The 24,274-nt window shown below is 46.7% G+C and overlaps 1 pseudogene; it reads left to right on the plus strand.

Annotated features, from left to right (window-relative positions):
* The first annotated feature begins 305 nt into the window (after positions 1 to 305).
* The window catches only part of LOC139536753 (serine/threonine-protein kinase DCLK1-like), a 58,650-nt pseudogene continuing 34,681 nt past the window's right edge, over positions 306 to 24,274 (plus strand).

The following is a 24,274-nucleotide window of genomic DNA, read 5'->3' on the forward strand; positions in this document are numbered from 1 at the left end:
GGGGACCACCAGGAGCATGCTGGACAATAAGGCTCCGGTCCCTATGACTGGGGACCACCAGGAAGCTTCATAATGAAACATGATGTGAAAGATGAACTAAAGAAGGTATTCATCTTTATCTCCTAACGTATTGAATAATAACGTATTGAATAATAACGTATTGAATAATAAACATATTGAATAATAACGTATTGAATAATAAACGTATTGAATAATAAACGTATTGAATATTAATGTATTGAATAATAAACGTAATGAATATTAATGTATTGAATAATAACGTATGGAATAATAACGTATTGCACATGTCGACTGCAGGTATTCACTTAAAAAGTTGCTACAATACATTTCTTCAATGGTATTTAAAAATCGTCCCGTGGCTATTTCCAAATGATTTTCCCTGCCTCTCTCACCCATCTCCCCTTCTCCCTTTCTCTCTCCTTTCTCTCCCCCTCCCCTTCTCCCTGTCTCTCTCCCCCATCTTCCCCTCCCCCTGTCTCTCTCCCCCATCCCCCCCTTCTCCCTGTCTCTCTCCCTCATCTCCCCTTATCCCTGTCTCTCTCCCCCATCTCCCCCTCCCCTTCTCCCTGTCTCTCTCCTCTGTCTCTCTCCTCTATCTCCCCTCCCCTTCTCCCTGTCTCTCTCCTCTATCTTCCCCTCCCCTTCTCCCTGTCTCTCCCCCTCACCCCCCCTCCTCCCTGTATCTCCCCCCCCTTCTCCCTGTCTCTCTCCCCCATCTCTCCTTCTACCTGTCTCTCTCCTGTATCTCCCCCTCCCCTTCTCCCTGTCTCTATCCCCCTCCCCTTCTCCCTGTCTCTTCCCCCCTCCTTCTCCCTGTCTCTCTCCCCCATCTCTCCTTCTCCCTGTCTCTCTCCTCTATCTCCCCTCCCATTCTCCCTGTCTCTCTCCTCTATCTCCCCTCCCCTTCTCCCTGTCTCTCTCCCCCTCCCCTTCTCCCTGTCTCTCTCCCCCATCTCCCCCTCCCCCTGTCTCTCTCCTCTATCTCCCCCTCCCCCTGTCTCTCTCCTCTATCTCCCCCTCCCCCTGTCTCTCTCCCCCATCTCCCCCTCCCCCTGTCTCTCTCCCCCATCTCCCCCTCCCTCTCTCCTCTATCTCCCCTCCCCCTGTCTCTCTCCTCTATCTCCCCCTCCCTCTGTCTCTCTCCTCTATCTCCCCTCCCCCTGTCTCTCTCCTCTATCTCCCCTCCCCCTGTCTCTCTCCCCCGTCTCCCCCTGTCTCTCTCCCCCTCCCCCTGTCTCTCTCCTCTATCTCCCCTCCCCTTCTCCCTGTCTCTCTCCTCTATCTCCCCCTCCCCTTCTCCCTGTCTCTCTCCCCCATCTCCCCCTCCCCCTGTCTCTCTCCTCTATCTCCCCCTCCCCCTGTCTCTCTCCTCTATCTCCCCCTCCCCCTGTCTCTCTCCTCTATCTCCCCTCCCCCTGTCTCTCTCCTCTATCTCCCCTCCCCCTGTCTCTCTCCCCCATCTCCCCCTGTCTCTCTCCCCCTCCCCCTGTCTCTCTCCTCTATCTCCCCTCCCCTTCTCCCTGTCTCTCTCCTCTATCTCCCCCTCCCCTTCTCCCTGTCTCTCTCCCCCATCTCCCCCTCCCCCTGTCTCTCTCCTCTATCTCCCCTCCTCAGGAGAGAGCTACGTGTGCGGCTCCATCGAGGTCTTCAAGAAGCTCGACTACACCAAGAACGTCAACCCCAATTGGTCTGTGAACGTCAAAGCTTCGTCTGCGGCGACCGCCCGCGGGCCCCCTTCCCTGGGCAGCTCCAAGGCCGGACCTCCAGACACCCGGGACCAGGGGGTGAAGGATTTCATCCGGCCCAAGCTGGTGACGGTGGTGCGGAGCGGGGTGAAGCCCAGGAAGGCTGTACGAATACTCCTCAATAAGAAGACGGCCCATTCATACGAACAGGTCCTCAACGACATCACGAGGCCATCAAACTGGACTCTGGAGTGGTGAAGAGGGTCTATACACTGGATGGAAAACAGGTGAGAGATGGGGAGAAAGAGAGAATGGGAAGGGGGAGAGAGAGAATGAGAGAATGGGAGAGAGAGAGAGAGAGAATGGGAGAGAGAGAGAATGGGAGAGGGGAGAGAGAGAGAATGGGAGAGGGGAGAGAGAGAATGGGAGAGGGGAGAGAGAGAGAATGGGAGAGGGGAGAGAGAGAGAAAGAGAGAGAGGAGAAAGAGAGAAAGGGAGAGGAGAGAAAGAGAGAAAGGGAGAGGAGAGAAAGGGAGAGGGGAGAAAGGGAGGGGAGAAAGAGAGAAAGGGAGAGGGGAGAAAGGGAGAGGAGAGAAAGGGAGAGGAGAGAAAGGGAGAGGGGAGAAAGAGAGAATGGGAGAGGGGAGAAAGGGAGAGGGGAGAAAGAGAGAAAGGGAGAGGGGAGAGAGAGAGAAAGGGAGAGGGGAGAGAGAGAGTGGGAGAGGGGAGAGAGAGAGAAAGGGAGAGGAGGGAGAGAGAGAAAGGGAGAGGGGAGAGAGAGAGAAAGGGAGAGGGGAGAGAGACAGAGATGGGCTGTAGTTGTGTTGCTATAGAAAGGAACCAATAGAAGGATGTCCTGTCCCATCTGCCTCCTTGTGCTGATCCTCATCAGTATGCTGCTGGTTAGTCCCTCAGTCTGGTATGGATTCAAACAGTATGCTGCTGGTTAGTCTCTCAGTCTGGTATGGATTTACATTTACATTTAAGTCATTTAGCAGACGCTCTTATCCAGAGCGACTTACAAATTGGTGCATTCACCTTATGATATCCAGTGGAACAACCACTTTACAATAGTGCATCTAACTCTTTTAAGGGGGAGGGGGGGGTTAGAAGGATTACTTTATCCTATCCTAGGTATTCCTTAAAGAGGTGGGGTTTCAGGTGTCTCCGGAAGGTGGTGATTGACTCCGCTGACCTGGCGTCGTGAGGGAGTTTGTTCCACCATTGGGGTGCCAGGGCAGCGAACAGTTTTGACTGGGCTGAGCGGGAACTGTACTTCCTCAGAGGTAGGGAGGCGAGCAGGCCAGAGGTGGATGAACGCAGTGCCCTTGTTTGTTTGTAGGGCCTGATCAGAGCCTGAAGGTACGGAGGTGCCGTTCCCCTCACAGCTCCGTAGGCAAGCACCATGGTCTTGTAGCGGATGCGAGCTTCAACTGGAAGCCAGTGGAGAGAGCGGAGGAGCGGGGTGACGTGAGAGAACTTGGGAAGGTTGAACACCAGACGGGCTGCGGCGTTCTGGATGAGTTGTAGGGGTTTAATAGCACAGGCAGGGAGCCCAGCCAACAGCGAGTTGCAGTAATCCAGACGGGAGATGACAAGTGCCTGGATTAGGACCTGCGCCGCTTCCTGTGTGAGGCAGGGTCGTACTCTGCGAATGTTGTAGAGCATGAACCTACAGGAACGGGTCACCGCCTTGATGTGAGTTGAGAACGACAGGGTGTTGTCCAGGATCACGCCAAGGTTCTTAGCACTCTGGGAGGAGGACACAATGGAGTTGTCAACCGTGATGGCGAGATCATGGAACGGGCAGTCCTTCCCCGTGAGGAAGAGCAGCTCCGTCTTGCCGAGGTTCAGCTTGAGGTGGTGATCCGTCATCCACACTGATATGTCTGCCAGACATGCAGAGATGCGATTCGCCACCTGGTTATCAGAGGGGGGAAAGGAGAAGATTAATTGTGTGTCGTCTGCATAGCAATGATTGGAGAGACCATGTGAGGATATGACAGAGCCAAGTGACTTGGTGTATAGCGAGAATAGGAGAGGGCCTAGAACAGAGCCCTGGGGGACACCAGTGGTGAGAGCACGTGGTGCAGAGACAGATTCTCGCCACGCCACCTGGTAGGAGCGACCTGTCAGGTAGGACGCAATCCAAGCGTGGGCCGCGCCGGAGATGCCCAGCTCGGAGAGGGTGGAGAGGAGGATCTGATGGTTCACAGTATCAAAGGCAGCCGATAGGTCTAGAAGGATGAGAGCAGAGGAGAGAGAGTTAGCTTTAGCAGTGCGGAGCGCCTCCGTGACACAGAGAAGAGCAGTCTCAGTTGAATGACTAGTCTTGAAACCTGACTGATTTGGATCAAGAAGGTCATTCTGAGAGAGATAGCAGGAGAGCTGGCCAAGGACGGCACGTTCAAGAGTTTTGGAGAGAAAAGAAAGAATGGATACTGGTCTGTAGTTGTTGACATCGGAGGGATCGAGTGTAGGTTTTTCAGAAGGGGTGCAACTCTCGCTCTCTTGAAGACGGAAGGGACGTAGCCAGCGGTCAAGGATGAGTTGATGAGCGAGGTGAGGTAAGGGAGAAGGTCTCCGGAAATGGTCTGGAGAAGAGAGGAGGGGATAGGGTCAAGCGGGCAGGTTGTTGGGCGGCCGGCCGTCACAAGACGCGAGATTTCATCTGGAGAGAGAGGGGAGAAAGAGGTCAGAGCACAGGGTAGGGCAGTGTGAGCAGAACCAGCGGTGTCGTTTGACTTAGCAAACGAGGATCGGATGTCGTCGACCTTCTTTCCAAAATGGTTGACGAAGTCATCTGCAGAGAGGGAGGAGGGGGGAGGAGGGGGAAGAGGATTCAGGAGGGAGTAGAAGGTGGCAAAGAGCTTCCTAGGGTTAGAGGCAGATGCTTGGAATTTAGAGTGGTAGAAAGTGGCTTTAGCAGCAGAGACAGAAGAGGAGAATGTAGAGAGGAGGGAGTGAAAGGATGCCAGGTCCGCAGGGAGGCGAGTTTTCCTCCATTTCCGCTCGGCTGCCCGGAGCCCTGTTCTGTGAGCTCGCAGTGAGTCGTCGAGCCACGGAGCAGGAGGGGAGGACCGAGCCGGCCTGGAGGATAGGGGACATAGAGAGTCAAAGGATGCAGAAAGGGAGGAGAGGAGGGTTGAGGAGGCAGAATCAGGAGATAGGTTGGAGAAGGTTTGAGCAGAGGGAAGAGATGATAGGATGGAAGAGGAGAGAGTAGCGGGGGAGAGAGAGCGAAGGTTGGGACGGCGCGATACCATCCGAGTAGGGGCAGTGTGGGAAGTGTTGGATGAGAGCGAGAGGGAAAAGGATACAAGGTAGTGGTCGGAGACTTGGAGGGGAGTTGCAATGAGATTAGTGGAAGAACAGCATCTAGTAAAGATGAGGTCAAGTGTATTGCCTGCCTTGTGAGTAGGGGGGGAAGGTGAGAGGGTGAGGTCAAAAGAGGAGAGGAGTGGAAAGAAGGAGGCAGAGAGGAATGAGTCAAAGGTAGACGTGGGGAGGTTAAAGTCACCCAGAACTGTGAGAGGTGAGCCATCCTCAGGAAAGGAACTTATCAGGGCGTCAAGCTCATTGATGAACTCTCCAAGGGAACCTGGAGGGCGATAACTGATAAGGATGTTAAGCTTGAAAGGGCTGGTAACTGTGACAGCATGGAATTCAAAGGAGGCGATAGACAGATGGGTCAGGGGAGAAAGAGAGAATGTCCACTTGGGAGAGATGAGGATCCCAGTGCCACCACCCCGCTGACCAGAAGCTCTCGGGGTGTGCGAGAACACGTGGGCAGACGAGGAGAGAGCAGTAGGAGTAGCAGTGTTATCAGTGGTAATCCATGTTTCCGTCAGTGCCAAGAAGTCGAGGGACTGGAGGGACGCATAGGCTGAGATGAACTCTGCCTTGTTGGCCGCAGATCGGCAGTTCCAGAGGCTGCCGGAGACCTGGAACTCCACGTGGGTCGTGCGCGCTGGAACCACCAGGTTAGAATGGCGGCGGCCATGCGGTGTGAAGCGTTTGTATGGTCTGTGCAGAGAGGAAAGAAGAGGGATAGACAGACACATAGTTGACAGGCTACAGAAGAGGCTACGCTAATGCAAAGGAGATTAGAATGACAAGTGGACTACACGTCTCGAATGTTCAGAAAGTTAAGTTTACGTTGCAAAAATAAAATAAAATCTTATTGACTAAAATGATATAGTACTGCTGGCGGTGAAGTAGGCTGGCTAGCAGTGGCTGCGTTGTTGACTTTGTTTGAAAGTGTAGCTGGCTAGGTAACCTCTAACTGGCTAGGTAACCTCGACAATTTCTCAAAACTACACAATTATCTTGGATACAAGGACAGCAAAGACAACTATGTAGCTAGCTAACACTACGCTAATCAAGTCGTTCCGTTGTAATGTAAGTTGTAATGTGAGTTTCTACAGTGCTGCTATTCGGAAGAAGTTGGCTAGCTAGCAGTGTTAGCTAGCAGTGTTGACTAGGTAGGAGAACGGCAGCGCGGCGGACGAAAATAGCTGGCTAGCTAACCGAATAATTACTCTAAACTACTCTAAGCTACACAATTATCTTAGATACAAAGATAGCAAAGACAACTATGTAGCTAGCTAACACTACACTAATCAAGTCGTTCCGTTGTAATGTAATCGTTTCTGCAGTGCTGCTATTCGGTGGCTAGCTGGCTAGCTGGCTAGCTAGCAGTGTTGACTACGTTACGTTACGACGAAAATAGCTGGCTAGCGAACCTCAATAACTACACAATTATCTTTGATACAAAGACGGCTATGTAGCTAGCTAAGATCAAACAAATCAAACCGTTGTACTGCAATGAAAATGAAAATGAAATGGTAATACTACCTGTGAAGCGGAATGCGAAGCGGAGCGGAAAGCGGAATGCGACTACTGGATTCATACAGTATGCTGCTGGTTAGTCTCTCAGTCTGGTATGGATTCATACAGTATGCTGCTGGTTAGTCCCTCAGTCTGGTATGGATTCATACAGTATGCTGCTGGTTAGTCCCTCAGTCTGGTATGGATTCATACAGTATGCTGCTGGTTAGTCCCTCAGTCTGGTATGGATTCATACAGTATGCTGCTGGTTAGTCTCTCAGTCTGGTATGGATTCATACAGTATGCTGCTGGTTAGTCCCTCAGTCTGGTATGGATTCATACAGTATGCTGCTGGTTAGTCCCTCAGTCTGGTATGGATTCATACAGTATGCTGCTGGTTAGTCCCTCAGTCTGGTATGGATTCATACAGTATGCTGCTGGTTAGTCCCTCAGTCTGGTATGGATTCATACAGTATGCTGCTGGTTAGTCCCTCAGTCTGGTATGGATTCATACAGTATGCTGCTGGTTAGTCCCTCAGTCTGGTATGGATTCATACAGTATGCTGCTGGTTAGTCCCTCAGTCTGGTATGGATTCATACAGTATGCTGCTGGTTAGTCTCTCAGTCTGGTATAGATTCATACAGTATGCTGCTGGTTAGTCTCTCAGTCTGGTATGGATTCATACAGTATGCTGCTGGTTAGTCTCTCAGTCTGGTATGGATTCATACAGTATGCTGCTGGTTAGTCTCTCAGTCTGGTATGGATTCATACAGTATGCTGCTGGTTAGTCTCTCAGTCTGGTATGGATTCATACAGTATGCTGCTGGTTAGTCCCTCAGTCTGGTATGGATTCATACAGTATGCTGCTGGTTAGTCTCTCAGTCTGGTATGGATTCATACAGTATGCTGCTGGTTAGTCTCTCAGTCTGGTATGGATTCATACAGTATGCTGCTGGTTAGTCTCTCAGTCTGGTATGGATTCATACAGTATGCTGCTGGTTAGTCTCTCAGTCTGGTGTGGATTCATATATTCATACATTTCTGTCAGCTGATATTACCCATCTGTCCTGCTGTCTATCTGCAATGTTGTTTCGGGCTGGGAATCACCAGGGACGATACGATATGTATTACGTTTCTCACCATTATTTCCCTCCATCACTAATGTTGTTGTGTCATTTTTAGACAGACAAAGATAGAGAGAGAGGGATATATACAGTGGGGAGAACAAGTATTTGATACACTGCCGATTTTGCAGGTTTTCCTACTTACAAAGCATGTAGAGGTCTGTAATTTTTATCATAGGTACACTTCAACTATGAGAGACGGAATCTAAAACAAAAATCCAGAAAATCACATTGTATGATTTTTAAGTAATTAATTTGCATTTTATGGCATGACATAAGTATTTGATACATCAGAAAAGCAGAACTTAATATTTGGTACAGAAACCTTTGTTTGCAATTACAGAGATCATACGTTTCCTGTAGTTCTTGACTAGGTTTGCACACACTGCAGCAGGGATTTTGGCCCACTCCTCCCTACAGATCTTCTCCAGATCCTTCAGGTTTCGGGGCTGTCGCTGGGCAATACGGACTTTCAGCTCCCTCCAAAGATTTTCTATTGGGTTCAGGTCTGGAGACTGGCTAGGCCACTCCAGGACCTTGAGATGCTTCTTACGGAGCCACTCCTTAGTTGCCATGGCTGTGTGCTTCGTGTCGTTGTCATGCTGGAAGACCCAGCCACGACCCATCTTCAATGCTCTTACTGAGGGAAGGAGGTTGTTGGCCAAGATCTCGCGATACATGGCCCCATCCATCCTCCCCTCAATACGGTGCAGTCGTCCTGTCCCCTTTGCAGAAAAGCATCCCCAAAGAATGATGTTTCCACCTCCATGCTTCACGGTTGGGATGGTGTTCTTGGGGTTGTACTCATACTTCTTCTTCCTCCAAACACGGCGAGTGGAGTTAGACCAAAAAGCTCTATTTTTGTCTCATCAGACCAAATGACCTTCTCCCATTCCTCCTCTGGATCATCCAGATGGTCATTGGCAAACTTCAGACAGGCCTGGACATGCACTGGCTTAAGCAGGGGGACCTTGCGTGCACTGCAGGATTTTAATCCATGACGGCGTAGTGTGTTACTAATGGTTTTCTTTGAGACTGTGGTCCCAGCTCTCTTCAGGTCATTGACCAGGTCCTGCCGTGTAGTTCTGGGCTGATCCCTCACCTTCCTCATGATCATTGATGCCCCACGAGGTGAAATCTTGCATGGAGCCCCAGACCGAGGGTGATTGACCGTCATCTTGAACTTCTTCCATTTTCTAATAATTGCGCCAACAGTTGTTTCCTTCTCACCAAGCTGCTTGCCTATTGTCCTGTAGCCCATCCCAGCCTTGTGCAGGTCTACAATTTTATCCCTGATGTCCTTACACAGCTCTCTGGTCTTGGCCATTGTGGAGAGGTTGGAATCTGTTTGATTGTGTGTGGACAGGTGTCTTTTATACAGGTAACGAGTTCAAACAGGTGCAGTTAATACAGGTAATGAGTGGAGAACAGGAGGGCTTCTTAAAGAAAAACTAACAGGTCTGTGAGAGCCGGAATCCTTACTGGTTGGTAGGTGATCAAATACTTATGTCATGCAATAAAATGCAAATTAATTATTTAAAAATCATACAATGTGATTGTCTGGATTTTTGTTTTAGATTCCGTCTCTCACAGTTGAAGTGTACCTATGATAAAAATTACAGACCTCTACATGCTTTGTAAGTAGGAAAACCTGCAAAATCGGCAGTGTATCAAATACTTGTTCTCCCCACTGTATATATATATATATGTAGCGGTAGAGAGAGAGAGGTAGAGAATAAGGGATATATATATATTTCCAGTTTGCATAAAGTCCAGTGAAGTTCCTTGATGGCCGTCTTGGTTTCCGCTTGCAGGTGGATATACACGACTGTGACGATAACCGAGGACTGTTCCCTTGGGAGATAATACGGTCGGCATTTGATTCTGAGGAATTCTAGGTCAGGTGAACAAATGGAGTTGAGTTCCTGTTTGTTGTTACAATTACACCATGAGTCGTTAATCATGAAACATACAGCCCTGTCCTTCTTCTTACCGGAGAGGTGTTTATACCTGTTGGCGCGATGCACTGAACATCCAGTTGGCTGTATATACAGTGGGGAGAACAAGTATTTGATACACTGCCGATTTTGCAGGTTTTCCTACTTACAAAGCATGTAGAGGTCTGTAATTTTGATCATAGGTACACTTTAACTGTGAGAGACGGAATCTAAAACAAAAATCCAGAAAATCACATTGTATGATTTTTAAGTAATTAATTTGCATTTTATTGCATGACATAAGTATTTGATCACCTACCAACCAGTAAGAATTCCGGCTCTCACAGACCTGTTAGTTTTTCTTTAAGAAGCCCTCCTGTTCTCCACTCATTACCTGTATTAACTGCAACTGTTTGAACTCGTTACCTGTATAAAAGACACCTGTCCACACACTCAATCAAACAGACTCCAACCTCTCCACAATGGCCAAGACCAGAGAGCTGTGTAAGGACATTAGGGATAAAATTGTAGACCTACACAAGGCTGGGATGGGCTACAGGACAATAGGCAAGCAGCTTGGTGAGAAGGCAACAACTGTTGGTGCAATTATTAGAAAATGGAAGAAGTTCAAGATGACGGTCAATCACCCTCGGTCTGGGGCTCCATGCAAGATCTCACCTCGTGGGGCATCAATGATCATGAGGAAGGTGAGGGATCAGCCCAGAACTACACGGCAGGACCTGGTCAATGACCGGAAGAGAGCTGGGACCACAGTCTCAAAGAAAACCATTAGTAACACACTACGCCGTCATGGATTAAAATCCTGCAGCGCACGCAAGGTCCCCCTGCTCAAGCCAGCGCATGTCCAGGCCCGTCTGAAGTTTGCCAATGACCATCTGGATGATCCAGAGGAGGAATGGGAGAAGGTCATGTGGTCTGATGAGACAAAAATAGAGCTTTTTGGTCTAAACTCCACTCGCCGTGTTTGGAGGAAGAAGAAGGATGAGTACAACCCCAAGAACACCATCCCAACCGTGAAGCATGGAGGTGGAAACATCATTCTTTGGGGATGCTTTTCTGCAAAGGGGACAGGACGACTCTACCGTATTGAGGGGAGGATGGATAGGGCCATGTATCGCGAGATCTTGGCCAACAACCTCCTTCCCTCAGTAAGAGCATTGAAGATGGGTCGTGGCTGGGTCTTCCAGCATGACAACGACTCAAAACAGACAGCCAGGGCAACTAAGGAGTGCCTCCGTAAGAAGCATCTCAAGGTCCTGGAGTGGCCTAGCCAGTCTCCAGACCTGAACCCAATAGAAAATCTTTGGAGGGAGCTGAAAGTCCGTATTGCCCAGCGACAGCCCCGAAACCTGAAAGATCTGGAGAAGGTCTGTATGGAGGAGTGGGCCAAAATCCCTGCTGCAGTGTGTGCAAACCTGGTCAAGAACTACAGGAAACGTATGATCTCTGTAATTGCAAACAAAGGTTTCTGTACCAAATATTAAGTTCTGCTTTTCTGATGTATCAAATACTTATGTCATGCAATAAAATGCAAATTAATTACTTAAAAATCATACAATGTGATTTTCTGGATTTTTGTTTTAGATTCCGACTCTCACAGTAGAAGTGTACCTATGATAAAAATGACAGACCTCTACGTGCTTTGTAAGTAGGAAAACCTGCAAAATCGGCAGTGTATCAAATACTTGTTCTCCCCACTGTATATATGAGAGAGAGAGAGAGAGAGAGAGAGAGAGAGAGAGAGAGAGAGAGAGAGAGAGAGAGAGAGAGAGAGAGAGAGAGAGAGAGAGAGAGAGAGAGAGAGAGAGAGAGAGAGAGAGAGATGAATGGAGCTGTCGCCCACACAGTAGCTCTATCTGCCTGCAGAGTTTCACTGTAAAGACCAAAATAACTTCCTGTTTATCTGCTTGCCGAGGTTCACTAAAGAGACCAAAGTAACTTCCTGTGTCAACATCATTGATATTCCACCCACCCACCTCCTCTCCTCAGAAGTATTACTCTCCTCTCTTCAGCTCACCCGCACAGTCATACAAAAATAACAATACAAACGCACAGACACACAGCGTCATGTCTCGTCTCATGCAAACAGGTATATTGAGGAGATGCTCTCTCTCTCTCTCTCACGCCCTCTCCTGGCACCGAATACAGTGTTTACTACTGGGACGTGTGTTTGATGATGTATGTTTGTGTTGGGGTTGTGTGTGTGTGTGTTTGTGATGGGGTTGTGTGTGTTTGTGATGGGGTCGTGTGTGTGTGTTTGTGATGGGGTCGTGTTTGTGATGGGGTTGTGTGTGTGTGTGTGTGTGATGGGGTCGTGTGTGTGTATGTTTGTCATGGGGTCGTGTGTGTGTGTGTTTGTGATAGGGTCGTGTGTGTGTATGTTTGTGATGAGGTTGTGTGTGTGTGTGTTTGTGATGGGGTCGTGTGTGTGTATGTTTGTGATGAGGTTGTGTGTGTGTGTTTGTGATGAGGTTGTGTGTGTGTGTGTTTGTGATGGGGTCGTGTGTGTGTGTGTGTGTGTTTGTGATGGGGTCGTGTGTGTGTGTGTTTGTGATGGGGTCGTGTGTGTGTGTTTGTGATGGGGTCGTGTGTGTGTGTTTGTGATGGGGTCGTGTGTGTGTGTTTGTGATGGGGTCGTGTGTGTGTGTGTGTGTTTGTTGATGGGGTGTGTGTGTGTGTGTTTGTGATGGGGTCGTGTGTGTGTGTTTGTGATGGGGTTGGGTGGCTCCCTGCTGTGTGACACTGTGTCCCCTTTCTATCTCACACACCATTCTCTCTTTCTCCCTCACTCCCCCCCTCTCTCCCTCTGTCTTGGTCTTTCTCCCTCGCCCCCCCCCCCCCACCTCTCCCTCTGTCTTGGACTTTCTCCCTCGCCCCCCCCCCCCATACCTCCCTCTGTCTTGGTCTTTCTCCCTCGCCCCCCCCCCCCCCCCCTCCCTCTGTCTTGGTCTTCCCCCCCCCCCCCCTCTCCCTCTGTCTTGGTCTTTCTCTCCCCCCCCCCCCCCCCCCCCTCTGTCTCTGTCTTGGTCTTTCTCCCTCGCCCCCCCCCCCTCCCTCTGTCTTGGTCTTTCTCCCTCGCCCCCCCCCCCTGAAGCATGCCGTGGCCGCAGCCTTGGTAGTGAATAGATCAAAGCAGGGCTGTAGTGGTAAAACAATAGGTGGGTAAACACTGATGGCCATTCGCTGTGAACAAAGTAAAGCGTCCTTTCAATGCTTTTCCCGCGATAGTTTTTCTGTGTGTTTACCGTCCACTACACCACTGGGTCGTTGTAACTCTCCAACTAGGCCAGTATGTGTGACCGTGGAATAGGTACAGGGCCTTCAGAAAGTATTCACACCCCTTGACTTTTTCCACATGTTGTTGTGTTACAGGATGATTTTTGTGTCAGCGATCTACAAATACTGTAGTACCCCATAATATCAAAGTGGAATTATGTAGTTCGAAATGTTTACGAATTAATACGAAATGAAAAGCTGAAATGTCTTGAGTCAATAAGTATTCAACCAAGTCTAAATAACTGCAGGAGTAAAAATGTCACATAATATGTTTCATGTTTCACGGACTCATTCTGTGTGCAATAATAGTGTTTAAACATGATTTTTAAATGACTACCTCATCTCTGTACTCAACACATACAGTTATCTGTAAGGTCCCTCAGTTAAGCAGTGAATTTCAAACACAGATTCAACCACAAAGACCAGGGAGATTTTCCCAATGCGTCGTAAACAAACACCTATTGGTAGATGGGTAAATAATATAAAAGCAGACGTTGAATATCCCTTTGAGCATGGTGAAGTTCTTAATTACACTTTGGATGGTGTACCAATACACCCAGTCACTACAAAGATACAGGCATCCTTCCTAACTCAGTTTCTGGAGAGGAAGGAAACCATTCGGGGATTTCACCATGAGTCCAATGGTGACTTTAAAACAGTTACAGAGTTTAATGGCTGTGACAGGAGAAAACTGAGGATGGATCAACAACATTGTAGTTACTCCACAATACTAACCTTCATGACAGAGTGAAAAGAAGGAAGCCTGTACAGAATACAAAATATTACAAAACATGCATCCTGTTTGCAACAAGACACTAAAGTAACACTGCAAAACATGTAGCAAATAAATGAACTTCAGGGCAGCAGGTAGCCTAGCAGTTAAATATCATTGGGACAGTAACCGGTAGGTCGCTGGTTCAAATCCCAGAGCCAACTATCTTAAAAAATCTTGAGTAAAGCCCTTAACCCTAATTGCTCCTGTAAATCGTTCTGGATAAGACTGTCTGCTAAATGAATAAAAGGTACATTCTGAAGGAACTGTCCCTCTATAAACCAGACGAGCTACGGCCCTGGTATATATGTTGCTGTGGTAGGGAATAGGTTAAAGGTGGCAGTGTGTTAAACTCAGGGTAATCCCATGATGAATTCGCAATCCCCCTTTAAATGAGGCTAATCCAGACTCAATTGGTCAGTAACAAAAGAGAGAAATAAGAGAGGGACAAGTGATAACCTAACCCTGGGTTTTAGTTCACTGCCTGTCAATGGACTATAGCACTATGATTCTGCTCCAAATGGCACCCTATTCCCTATATAGTACACTACTTTAGACCAGAGCCCCATGGAACCCTATTCCCTATATAGTACACTACTTTAGACCAGAGCCCTGCTAAAAAGTAGTGCACTTTATAGGGAATAAGCGTGGATTTGGGACAAAAGCTAGGTCAACATGAAATCTATTGACCTATCAATGTAAAGGAATGGGGTTACTTGTGAAATGTACATATGACACCCCAGTCTACATATGACACCCCAGTCTACATATGACACCCCAGTCTACATATGACACCCCAGTCTACATATGACACCCCAGTCTACATATGACACCCCAGTCTACATATGACACCCCAGTCTACATATGACACCCCAGTCTACATATTATACCCCAGTCTACATATGACACCCCAGTCTACATATGACACCCCAGTCTACATATGACACCCCAGTCTACATATGACACCCCAGTCTACATATGACACCCCAGTCTACATATGACACCCCAGTCTACATATGACACCCCAGTCTACATATGACACCCCAGTCTACATATGACACCCCAGTCTACATATGACACCCCAGTCTACATATGACACCCCAGTCTACATATGACACCCCAGTCTACATATGACACCCCAGTCTACATATGACACCCCAGTCTACATATGACACCCCAGTCTACATATGACACCCCAGTCTACATATTATACCCCAGTCTACATATGACACCCCAGTCTACATATGACACCCCAGTCTACATATGACACCCCAGTCTACATATGACACCCCAGTCTACATATTATACCCCAGTCTACATATTATACCCCAGTCTACATATTATACCCCAGTCTACATATGACACCCCAGTCTACATATGACACCCCAGTCTACATATGACACCCCAGTCTACATATGACACCCCAGCCTACATATGACACCCCAGCCTACATATGACATCCCAGTCTACATATGACACCCCAGTCTACATATGACACCCCAGTCTACATATGACACCCCAGTCTACATATGACACCCCAGTCTACATATGACACCCCAGTCTACATATGACACCCCAGTCTACATATGACACCCCAGTCTACATATGACACCCCAGTCTACATATGACACCCCAGTCTACATATGACACCCCAGTCTACATATGACACCCCAGTCTACATATGACACCCCAGTCTACATATTACACCCCAGTCTACATATTATACACCAGTCTACATATGACACCCCCGTCTACATATGACACCCCCGTCTACATATGACACCCCCGTCTACATATGACACCCCAGTCTACATATTACACCACAGTCTACATATTACACCCCAGTCTACATATTAAACCCCAGTCTACATATGACACCCCAGTCTACATATGACACCCTAGTCTACATATGACACTATATGTATCATCCAACACCTCCTCTCCCTGCTTCATTATCATCCAACACCTCCTCTCCCTGCTTCATTATCATCCAACACCTCCTCTCCCTGCTTCATTATCATCCAACACCACATCTCCCTGCCTCAGTATCATTCAACACCACCTCTTCCTGCTTCAGTACCAGCCAGAACATATGGTTATGAAACCAGCCAGAACATATGGTTATGAAACCAGCCAGAACATATGGCTATGAAACGAGCAAGAACATATGGCTGTGAATCCAGCCAGAACATATGGCTGTGAAACCAGCCAGAACAAATGGCTGTGAAACCAGCCAGAACATATGGCTATGAAACCAGCCAGAACAAATGGCTGTGAATCCAGCCAGAACATATGGCTGTGAAACCAGCCTGAACATATGCCTGTGAAACCAGCCAGAACATATTGCTGTGAAACCAGCCAGAACATATGGCTGTGAAACCAGCCAGAACATATTGCTGTGAAACCAGCCAGATCAAATGGCTAAGAAACCAGCCAGAACATACGGCTGTGAAACCAGCCAGAACATATGGCTATGAAACCAGTCAGATATTATGGCTGTGAAACGAGACAGAACATATGGCTGTGAAACCAGCCAGAACATATGGCTATGAAACCAGCCAGGACATATGGCTGTGAAACCAGCCAGAACTTATGGCTATGAAACCAGCCAGAACTTATGGCTATAAAATCAGCCAGAACATATGGCTGTGAAACCAGCCTGAACATATGCCTGTGAAACCAGCCAGAACATATTGCTGTGAAACCAGCCAGAACATATGGCTGTGAAACCAGCCAGAACATATTGCTGTGAAACCAGCCAGATCAAATGGCTAAGAAACCAGCCAGAACATACGGCTGTGAAACCAGCCAGAACATATGGCTATGAAACCAGTCAGATATTATGGCTGTGAAACGAGACAGAACATATGGCTGTGAAACCAGCCAGAACATATGGCTATGAAACCAGCCAGAACATATGGCTGTGAAACCAGCCAGAACTTATGGCTATGAAACCAGCCAGAACTTATGGCTATAAAATCAGCCAGAACATATGGCTGTGAAACCAGCCAGACCTTATGGCTGTGAAACCAGCCAGAACATATGGCTGTGAAACCAGCCAGACCTTATGGCTGTGTAACCAGCCAGAACAGTTAGTTGATGACACATATGGCTGTGAAACCAGACAGAACATGTAGTTGTGAAACCAGACAGAACATATGGCTGTGAAACCAGACAGAACAGTTAGTTGATGACACATACGGCTGTGAAACCAGCCAGACCAGCCAGAACATATGGCTGTGAAACCAGACAGAACATGTGGCTGTGAAACCAGACAGAACATATGGCTGTGAAACCAGCCAGAACAGTTAGTTGATGACACATGAGGGGTCTAAATAAACCTGAGATCTGAACGGTAGACATAAATAGCCGTGCCATATAAGCAATGGGAGCGATGAGTGTTTGTTCTCGCCTGCTGATTCAGACGAGTCATGGGCGAGCTGGAGGGAATTAATCACAGTTCTGTCACTGTGTGTCTCCACAGGTATATCTCCTGTCACTGTGTCTCCACAGTTAGTGTTTCCACAGTTAGTGTTTCCACAGTTAGTGTTTCCACAGTTAGTATCTCCACAGTTAGTATCTCCACAGATAGTATCTCCACAGATAGTGTTTCCACAGTTAGTATCTCCACAGATAGTATCTCCACAGATAGTGTTTCTCCACAGTTAGTGTTTCCACAGTTAGTATCTCCACAGATAGTATCTCCACAGATAGTGTTTCTCCACAGTTAGTGTCTCCACAGTGTGTCTCCACAGTTAGTGTCTCCACAGTTAGTGTCTCTCCACAGTGAGAGTGTCTCCACAGTGAGTGTCTCCACAGGTATATCTCTCAGGCAGGTCTTCACCTCCACTAGTTAAACTGTTCCTCGTCTCCTTGTTTATCTCCTTTTGCTTCTTTCTGCTCTAAAGCTCAACTCCACATATCATAGTACACTTAGCTAGCTATCCACCCTAGACAAGACTCCTGTTAGGTGTTCTGTCCACCCTAGATAAGACTCCTGTTAGGTGTTCTGTCCACCCTAGATAAGACTCCTGTTAGGTCTTCTGTCCACCCTAGATAAGACTCCTGTTAGGTGTTCTGTCCACCCTAGATAAGACTCCTGTTAGGTGTTCTGTCCACCCTAGATAAGACTCCTGTTAGGTGTTCTGTCCACCCTAGATAAGACTCCTGTTAGGTGTTCTGTCCACCCTAGATAAGACTCCTGTTAGGTGTTCTGTCCATCCTAGATAAGACTCCTGTTAGGTGTTCTGTCCACCCTAGATAAGACTCCTGTTAGGTCTTCTGTCCACCCTAGATAAGACTCCTGTTAGGTGTTCTGTCCACCCTAGATAAGACTCCTGTTAGGTGTTCTGTCCACCCTAGCTAAGACTCCTGTTAGGTGTTCTGTCCACCCTAGATAAGACTCCATTTCTGTTTATCTGTTTATCACTATCTCTATCGTTGTCTCTCTCTCTCTCTCTCTCTCTCTTTCCTTTCTGGTATCTTGCTCTTCTTAAACAACAACCTCCACAACAGCAGTAGCGTTTAACTAATCAGGAACAGTCTCCCCAGTGTTTATCCAATCACAGGCTGTTAATTAGACGTACTGACCTATCCCAGCAGACCAAGTGTTCATCACTGTTATTAAACCATCAGCACAGAGACTCACAACACTCACAACATGGCTGTCTCTGGCTCAGTGTGTCTGTCTGTCTGTCTGTCTGTCTGTCTGTCTGTCTGTCTGTCTGTCTGTCTGTCTGTCTGTCTGTCTGTCTGTCTGTCTGTCTGTCTCTCTGTCTGACTGTCTGTCTGTCTGTCTGTCTGTCTCTGTCTGTCTGTGTCTGTCTGTCTGTCTGTCTGTCTGTCTGTCTGTCTGTCTGTCTGTCTGTCTGTCTGTCTGTCTGTCTGTCTGTCTGTCTGTCTGTCTGTCTGTCTGTCTGTCTGTCTGTCTGTGTCAATTCAATTCAATTCAATTCAATTGACTTTATTGACATGGCAAGTTATTATTACTTACATTGTCAAAGTATACATATTGAAAAATGTAAATAAAATATATATGTATATATATACACAAAATATATATATATTTATATATAAATAAATGGTGGGACTAACAGCAATAATAATAGTAGTATTGGACATGGGATTACCATTAATAACAGCTACAACAACAATATTAATCAGAACAACAATACATTAAAGCAACAGTAGTAGACCAGTGTCAACATGACTGAGAAGACACATGACCTGGTACGAAAGACAAAACAAAACTAAGCTAAATGGGAAATATTATCAACATTACTTTGCATTTTTCACTGGCTGTCCCTCAGGCTGTGGCAGGAGGGCACATTTTGGCTTTTCACCCAATAAATATTTGAATTTTTCTTCATCTTTTATAGTTTCAAATTCTTTGTATTGAATTATAATTTTGGGAAAGAAATATGCTCTTAGGTCTGAGTATTTGTCACAGTGTAGTAGGAAATGCACTTCTGTCTCTACCTCTCCCCTGGAGCAGAGTGAGCACAGCCTGTCCTCTCTGGGCAGCCAGGTTTGTCTGTGACGACCGGTCTCTATAGCCAGACTGTGCTCACTGAGTCTGTACCTAGTCAATGTTTTCCTCAGTTTTCTATCAGTCACAGTGGTCAGATAGTCTGCCACCATGTACTGTCTGTTTAGAGCCAAATAGCATTGAAGTTTACTTTGATTTTTTGTGGTGTCTTTCCAATAGGTTATATATTTTTCTTTTTGTTTTGTGATGATTTGGTTGGGCCAGATTTTCTGAGGGCTGTCCCTGCTCTATGGGGTTGGTTTGGGTTGGTGAACTGAGCCTCAGAACCAGCTGGCTGAGGGGACTCTTCTCTGGTTTCATCTCTTGACATTGTAGAGCTGTGTGATGGAATGTTTTAGGGTCACTTGTTTTTAGATGGTTGTAAAATTTGATGGCTCTTTTTTCTATTCGAATGAGGAGGGGATATTGGCCCAATTCTGCCCTACATGCGTTATTTTGAGTTTTTCTTTGTACTTGCAATACAGTCTTGCAAAACTCTGCATGCAATACTTCAATTGGATGTTTGTCCCATTTAGTAAATTCATTATTAGAGAGTGGACCCCATACTTCACTGCCATATAGAGCAATTGGTTCTATAACTGATTGAAAAATTTTGAGCCAGATTCTAATTGGAATTTCAATTTTGATGTTCCTTTTAATGGCATAGAATGCTCTTCTTGCTTTGTCTCTCAGCTCATTCACAGCCATGTGAAAGCTACCTGTGTTGCTGATATTTAGTCCTAGATATGTGTAGTTTTTGGTGTGTTCTAATAGAACTGTGTCCAAATAGAATTTATATTTGTCATCCTTATTTCCGGACCTTTTTTGGAATATCATTATATTTGGTTTTTTTAGGTTAACGGTCAGAGCCCAAGTCTGACAGAACCTGTGAAGATGATCTAGGTGTTGCTGTAACCCCTCTTTAGTGGGAGACAGCAGCACCAGGTCATCTGCGTACAGCAGACACTTGATTTCAGTGTTGTGTAGGGTGATACCAGGTGCTGCCGATTCTTCTAATGTTTTTGCCAATTCATTAATGTAGATGTTAAATAATGTTGGACTTATTGGGCAGCCCTGTTTCACTCCCCGCCCCTGAGAGAAGAAGTCTGTTTGCTTGTTGCCAATTTTAACCGCACATTTGTTTTTAGGGTACATTGATTTAATAAAATGATATGTTTTCCCTCCAATACCACTTTCTATTAGTTTATAAAAAAGACCTTCGTGCCAAATTGAATCAAATGCTTTCTTGAAATCTACAAAACACGAGTAGATTTTGCCTTTGTTTTGGTTAACTTGTTTATCAATTAGAGTGTGGAGGGTGTAAATGTGGTCAGTTGTACGATAATTTTTTAGAAATCCAATCTGGCTTCTGCTCAGGACGTTGTGTTCGTCAAGGAAATGATGTAGTCTGCTATTTATAATACTGCAGAGAATTTTCCCCAAGTTGCTGTTAACGCATATTCCTCTGTAATTATTTGGGTCAAATTTGTCTCCATTTTTATAGATTGGTGTGATCAGTCCCTGGTTCCAAATATCGGGGAAAATACCTGCAGTGAGGATAATGTTGAAGAGTTTGAGTATAGCCAATTTGAATTTGTGGTCTGTATATTTGATCATTTCATTTAAAATCCCATCAGCACCACAGGCCTTTTTGGGTTGGAGATTGCATATTTTTTCCAATAATTCTTCTTCTGTAATTGGGGTATCCACAGGATTCTGATAGTCTTTGACTGCTAATTCAAGGATTTGTAATTTTTCTTGTATATCTTTTTGTTCTGGGCTCTTTGTTATATTGCTGTAGAGGTTTGCAAAGTGATTTCTCCACATATCCCCATTTTGGATAGCCAACTCCTCATGATGAGGTTTGTTTAATTTATTCCAATTCTCCCAGAAGTGGTTTGATTCTATGGATTCCTCAGTTCCATCCAGCTGATTTCTAATGTGCTGTTCCTTTTTTGTTCTTAGGGTGCGTTTGTATTGCTTCAGTGTTTCCCCATATTGAAGGCGTATATTTTTGTTGTCTGGTTCTCTGTGTTTTTGATTAGATATATTTCTCAATGACTTTCTTAGATTTTTGCAATCATTATCAAACCATTTTTCATTATCTGTTATTTTTGGTTTGCTCTTATGCTTCTTTAGATTAGCCTGTCTGTCTGTCTGTCTGTCTGTTTCTATATCTCCCTGTCTCAGCCTGTGAGTGTGAAGATGTGCAGAATAATGAATCTATGCATGGCTAGGACTGAGTTTGTCATGAATATTTCCAGAGGTGAGCTGATGTAGTGTGAGTGTTGTGTACACTGAGTTGCACACTATTGTCAATTAGGAGTCAATCAATCAATCAAATGTATTTATAAAGCCCTTTTTAATAACCACCTAGCTACCAGAACCCAGTCAGTATCCACCTAGCTACCAGAACCCAGTCAGTATCCACCTAGCTAGCAGAACCCAGTCAGTAACCACCTAGCTGCCAGAACCCAGTCAGTATCCACCTCGCTACCAGAACCCAGTCAGTACCCACCTTGCTACCAGAACCCAGTCAGTACCCACCTTGCTATCAGAACCCAGTCAGTATCCACCTAGCTATCAGAACCCAGTCAGTAACCACCTAGCTACCAGAAGCCAGTCAGTAACCACCTACCTACCAGAACCCAGTCAGTAACCACCTAGCTTCCAGAACCCAGTCAGTAACCACCTAGCTATCAGAACCCAGTCAGTAACCACCTAGCTACCAGAACCCAGTCAGTATCCACCTAGCTATCAGTACCCAGTCAGTATCCACCTAGCTACCAGAACCCAGTCAGTAACCATCTAGCTACCAGAACCCAGTCAGTAACCACCTAGCTACCAGAACCGAGTCAGTACCCACCTAGCTACCAGAACCCAGTCAGTATCCACCTAGCTATCAGAACCCAGTCAGTACCCACCTAGCTACCAGAACCCAGTCAGTGTCCACCTAGCTACCAGAGCCCAGTCAGTATCCACCTAGCTACCAGAACCCAGTCAGTATCCACCTAGCTACCAGAACCCAGTCAGTAACCACCTAGCTACCAGAACCCAGTCAGTATCCACCTAGCTACCAGAACCCAGTCAGTAACCACCTAGCTACCAGAACCCAGTCAGTATCCACCTAGCTACCAGAACCCAGTCAGTAACCACCTAGCTACCAGAACCCAGTCAGTAACTACCTAGCTATCAGAACCCAGTCAGTAACCACCTAGCTACCAGAACCCAGTCAGTAACCATCTAGCTACCAGAACCCAGTCAGTAACCACCTAGCTACCAGAACCGAGTCAGTACCCACCTAGCTACCAGAACCCAGTCAGTATCCACCTAGCTATCAGAACCCAGTCAGTACCCACCTAGCTACCAGAACCCAGTCAGTATCCACCTAGCTACCAGAGCCCAGTCAGTATCCACCTAGCTACCAGAGCCCAGTCAGTACCCACCTAGCTACCAGAACCCAGTCAGTATCCACCTAGCTACCAGAACCCAGTCAGTATCCACCTAGCTACCAGAACCCAGTCAGTAACCACCTAGCTACCAGAACCCAGTCAGTATCCACCTAGCTACCAGAACCCAGTCAGTAACCACCTAGCTACCAGAACCCAGTCAGTAACCACCAAGCTACCAGAACCCAGTCAGTACCCACCTAGCTACCAGAACCCAGTCAGTACCCACCTAGCTACCAGAACCCAGTCAGTACCCACCTAACTACCAGAACCCAGTCAGTACCCACCTAGCTACCAGAACCCAGTCAGTACCCACCTAGCTACCAGAACCCAGTCAGTATCCACCTAGCTACCAGAACCCAGTCAGTATCCACCAGAACCCAGTCAGTATCCACCTAGCTACCAGAACCCAGTCAGTACCCACCTAACTACCAGAACCCAGTCAGTACCCACCTAGCTACCAGAACCCAGTCAGTAACCACCTAGCTACCAGAACCCAGTCAGTATCCACCTAGCTACCAGAACCCAGTCAGTAACCACCTAGCTACCAGAACCCAGTCAGTAACCACCAAGCTACCAGAACCCAGTCAGTAACCACCTAGCTACCAGAACCCAGTCAGTACCCACCTAGCTACCAGAACCCAGTCAGTATCCACCAGAACCCAGTCAGTATCCACCTAGCTACCAGAACCCAGTCAGTACCCACCTAGCTACCAGAACCCAGTCAGTACCCACCTAGCTACCAGAACCCAGTCAGTATCCACCAGAACCCAGCCAGTATCCACCTAGCTACCAGAACCCAGTCAGTACCCACCTAGCTACCAGAACCCAGTCAGTAACCACCTTAGTTTAGGACAGGGATGGGCAACTAAATATATTCACAAAATAAATCAATTTATTTTTATGAAAACATTTTAGGAACTCAGTCGGCGTGTCAACTTACTGTTGAAGTGATAGAATAATATAATACACAAGTTAACATTTCAGAAATGTGGTTGTGCAATAGCAGTCACTCAATTAGCCGGAATGAAATGTGTCACCTACATTTCATTTAACATTTGTAAATTAGACTGGCTGCCAGCTATCTAAAGCTGTAGTAAGCGTGGTTGAATTGCTGACCAGGCTTGGGCCCATCAGTTATCATAATAAAAACTGCAAACATTTGCCTTCACCCTGTGGCAAAATGTGTAGAAATGCAGGAAATTAGTAAAAAAAACAGCAACATTTTCATGGTAATATGAGCGGAATTGCAGGAAATTAACTTTAAAAAATATGTCTTCGCTGTCTCCCAGGGGTGGGGGTGGTGGGGTATGGCCCACGAGCCATTGTGGCCCCTCATGATGAGTTCTGTTTTTTCTTTTGTGGCACCCACCCCCATCCAAGAATAGTATACGGTGCGATCAGTGATGTAGACTGGAAGTACTTCTCAGGCCACTGCAGTTCAGAGTTTCTCCTCTAGATGGAGCAGTCAGAGCAGGACTCCAGTGTCTCTCTCAGAGACAGAGGAACTGTGATTGCTTGTTTCACTATGCTCTAATGACGGTCTGTCTGTCCGTCTGTTAAACCGCCGATGCAGTTCAGATTCTAGATGGTGGAATCTGAGAGAGAATGAATCTGGCATCTCTAACCCC

This window comes from Salvelinus alpinus, chromosome 13, assembly GCF_045679555.1.
Source record: "Salvelinus alpinus chromosome 13, SLU_Salpinus.1, whole genome shotgun sequence".
NCBI classification, from domain to species: Eukaryota; Metazoa; Chordata; class Actinopteri; order Salmoniformes; family Salmonidae; genus Salvelinus; species Salvelinus alpinus.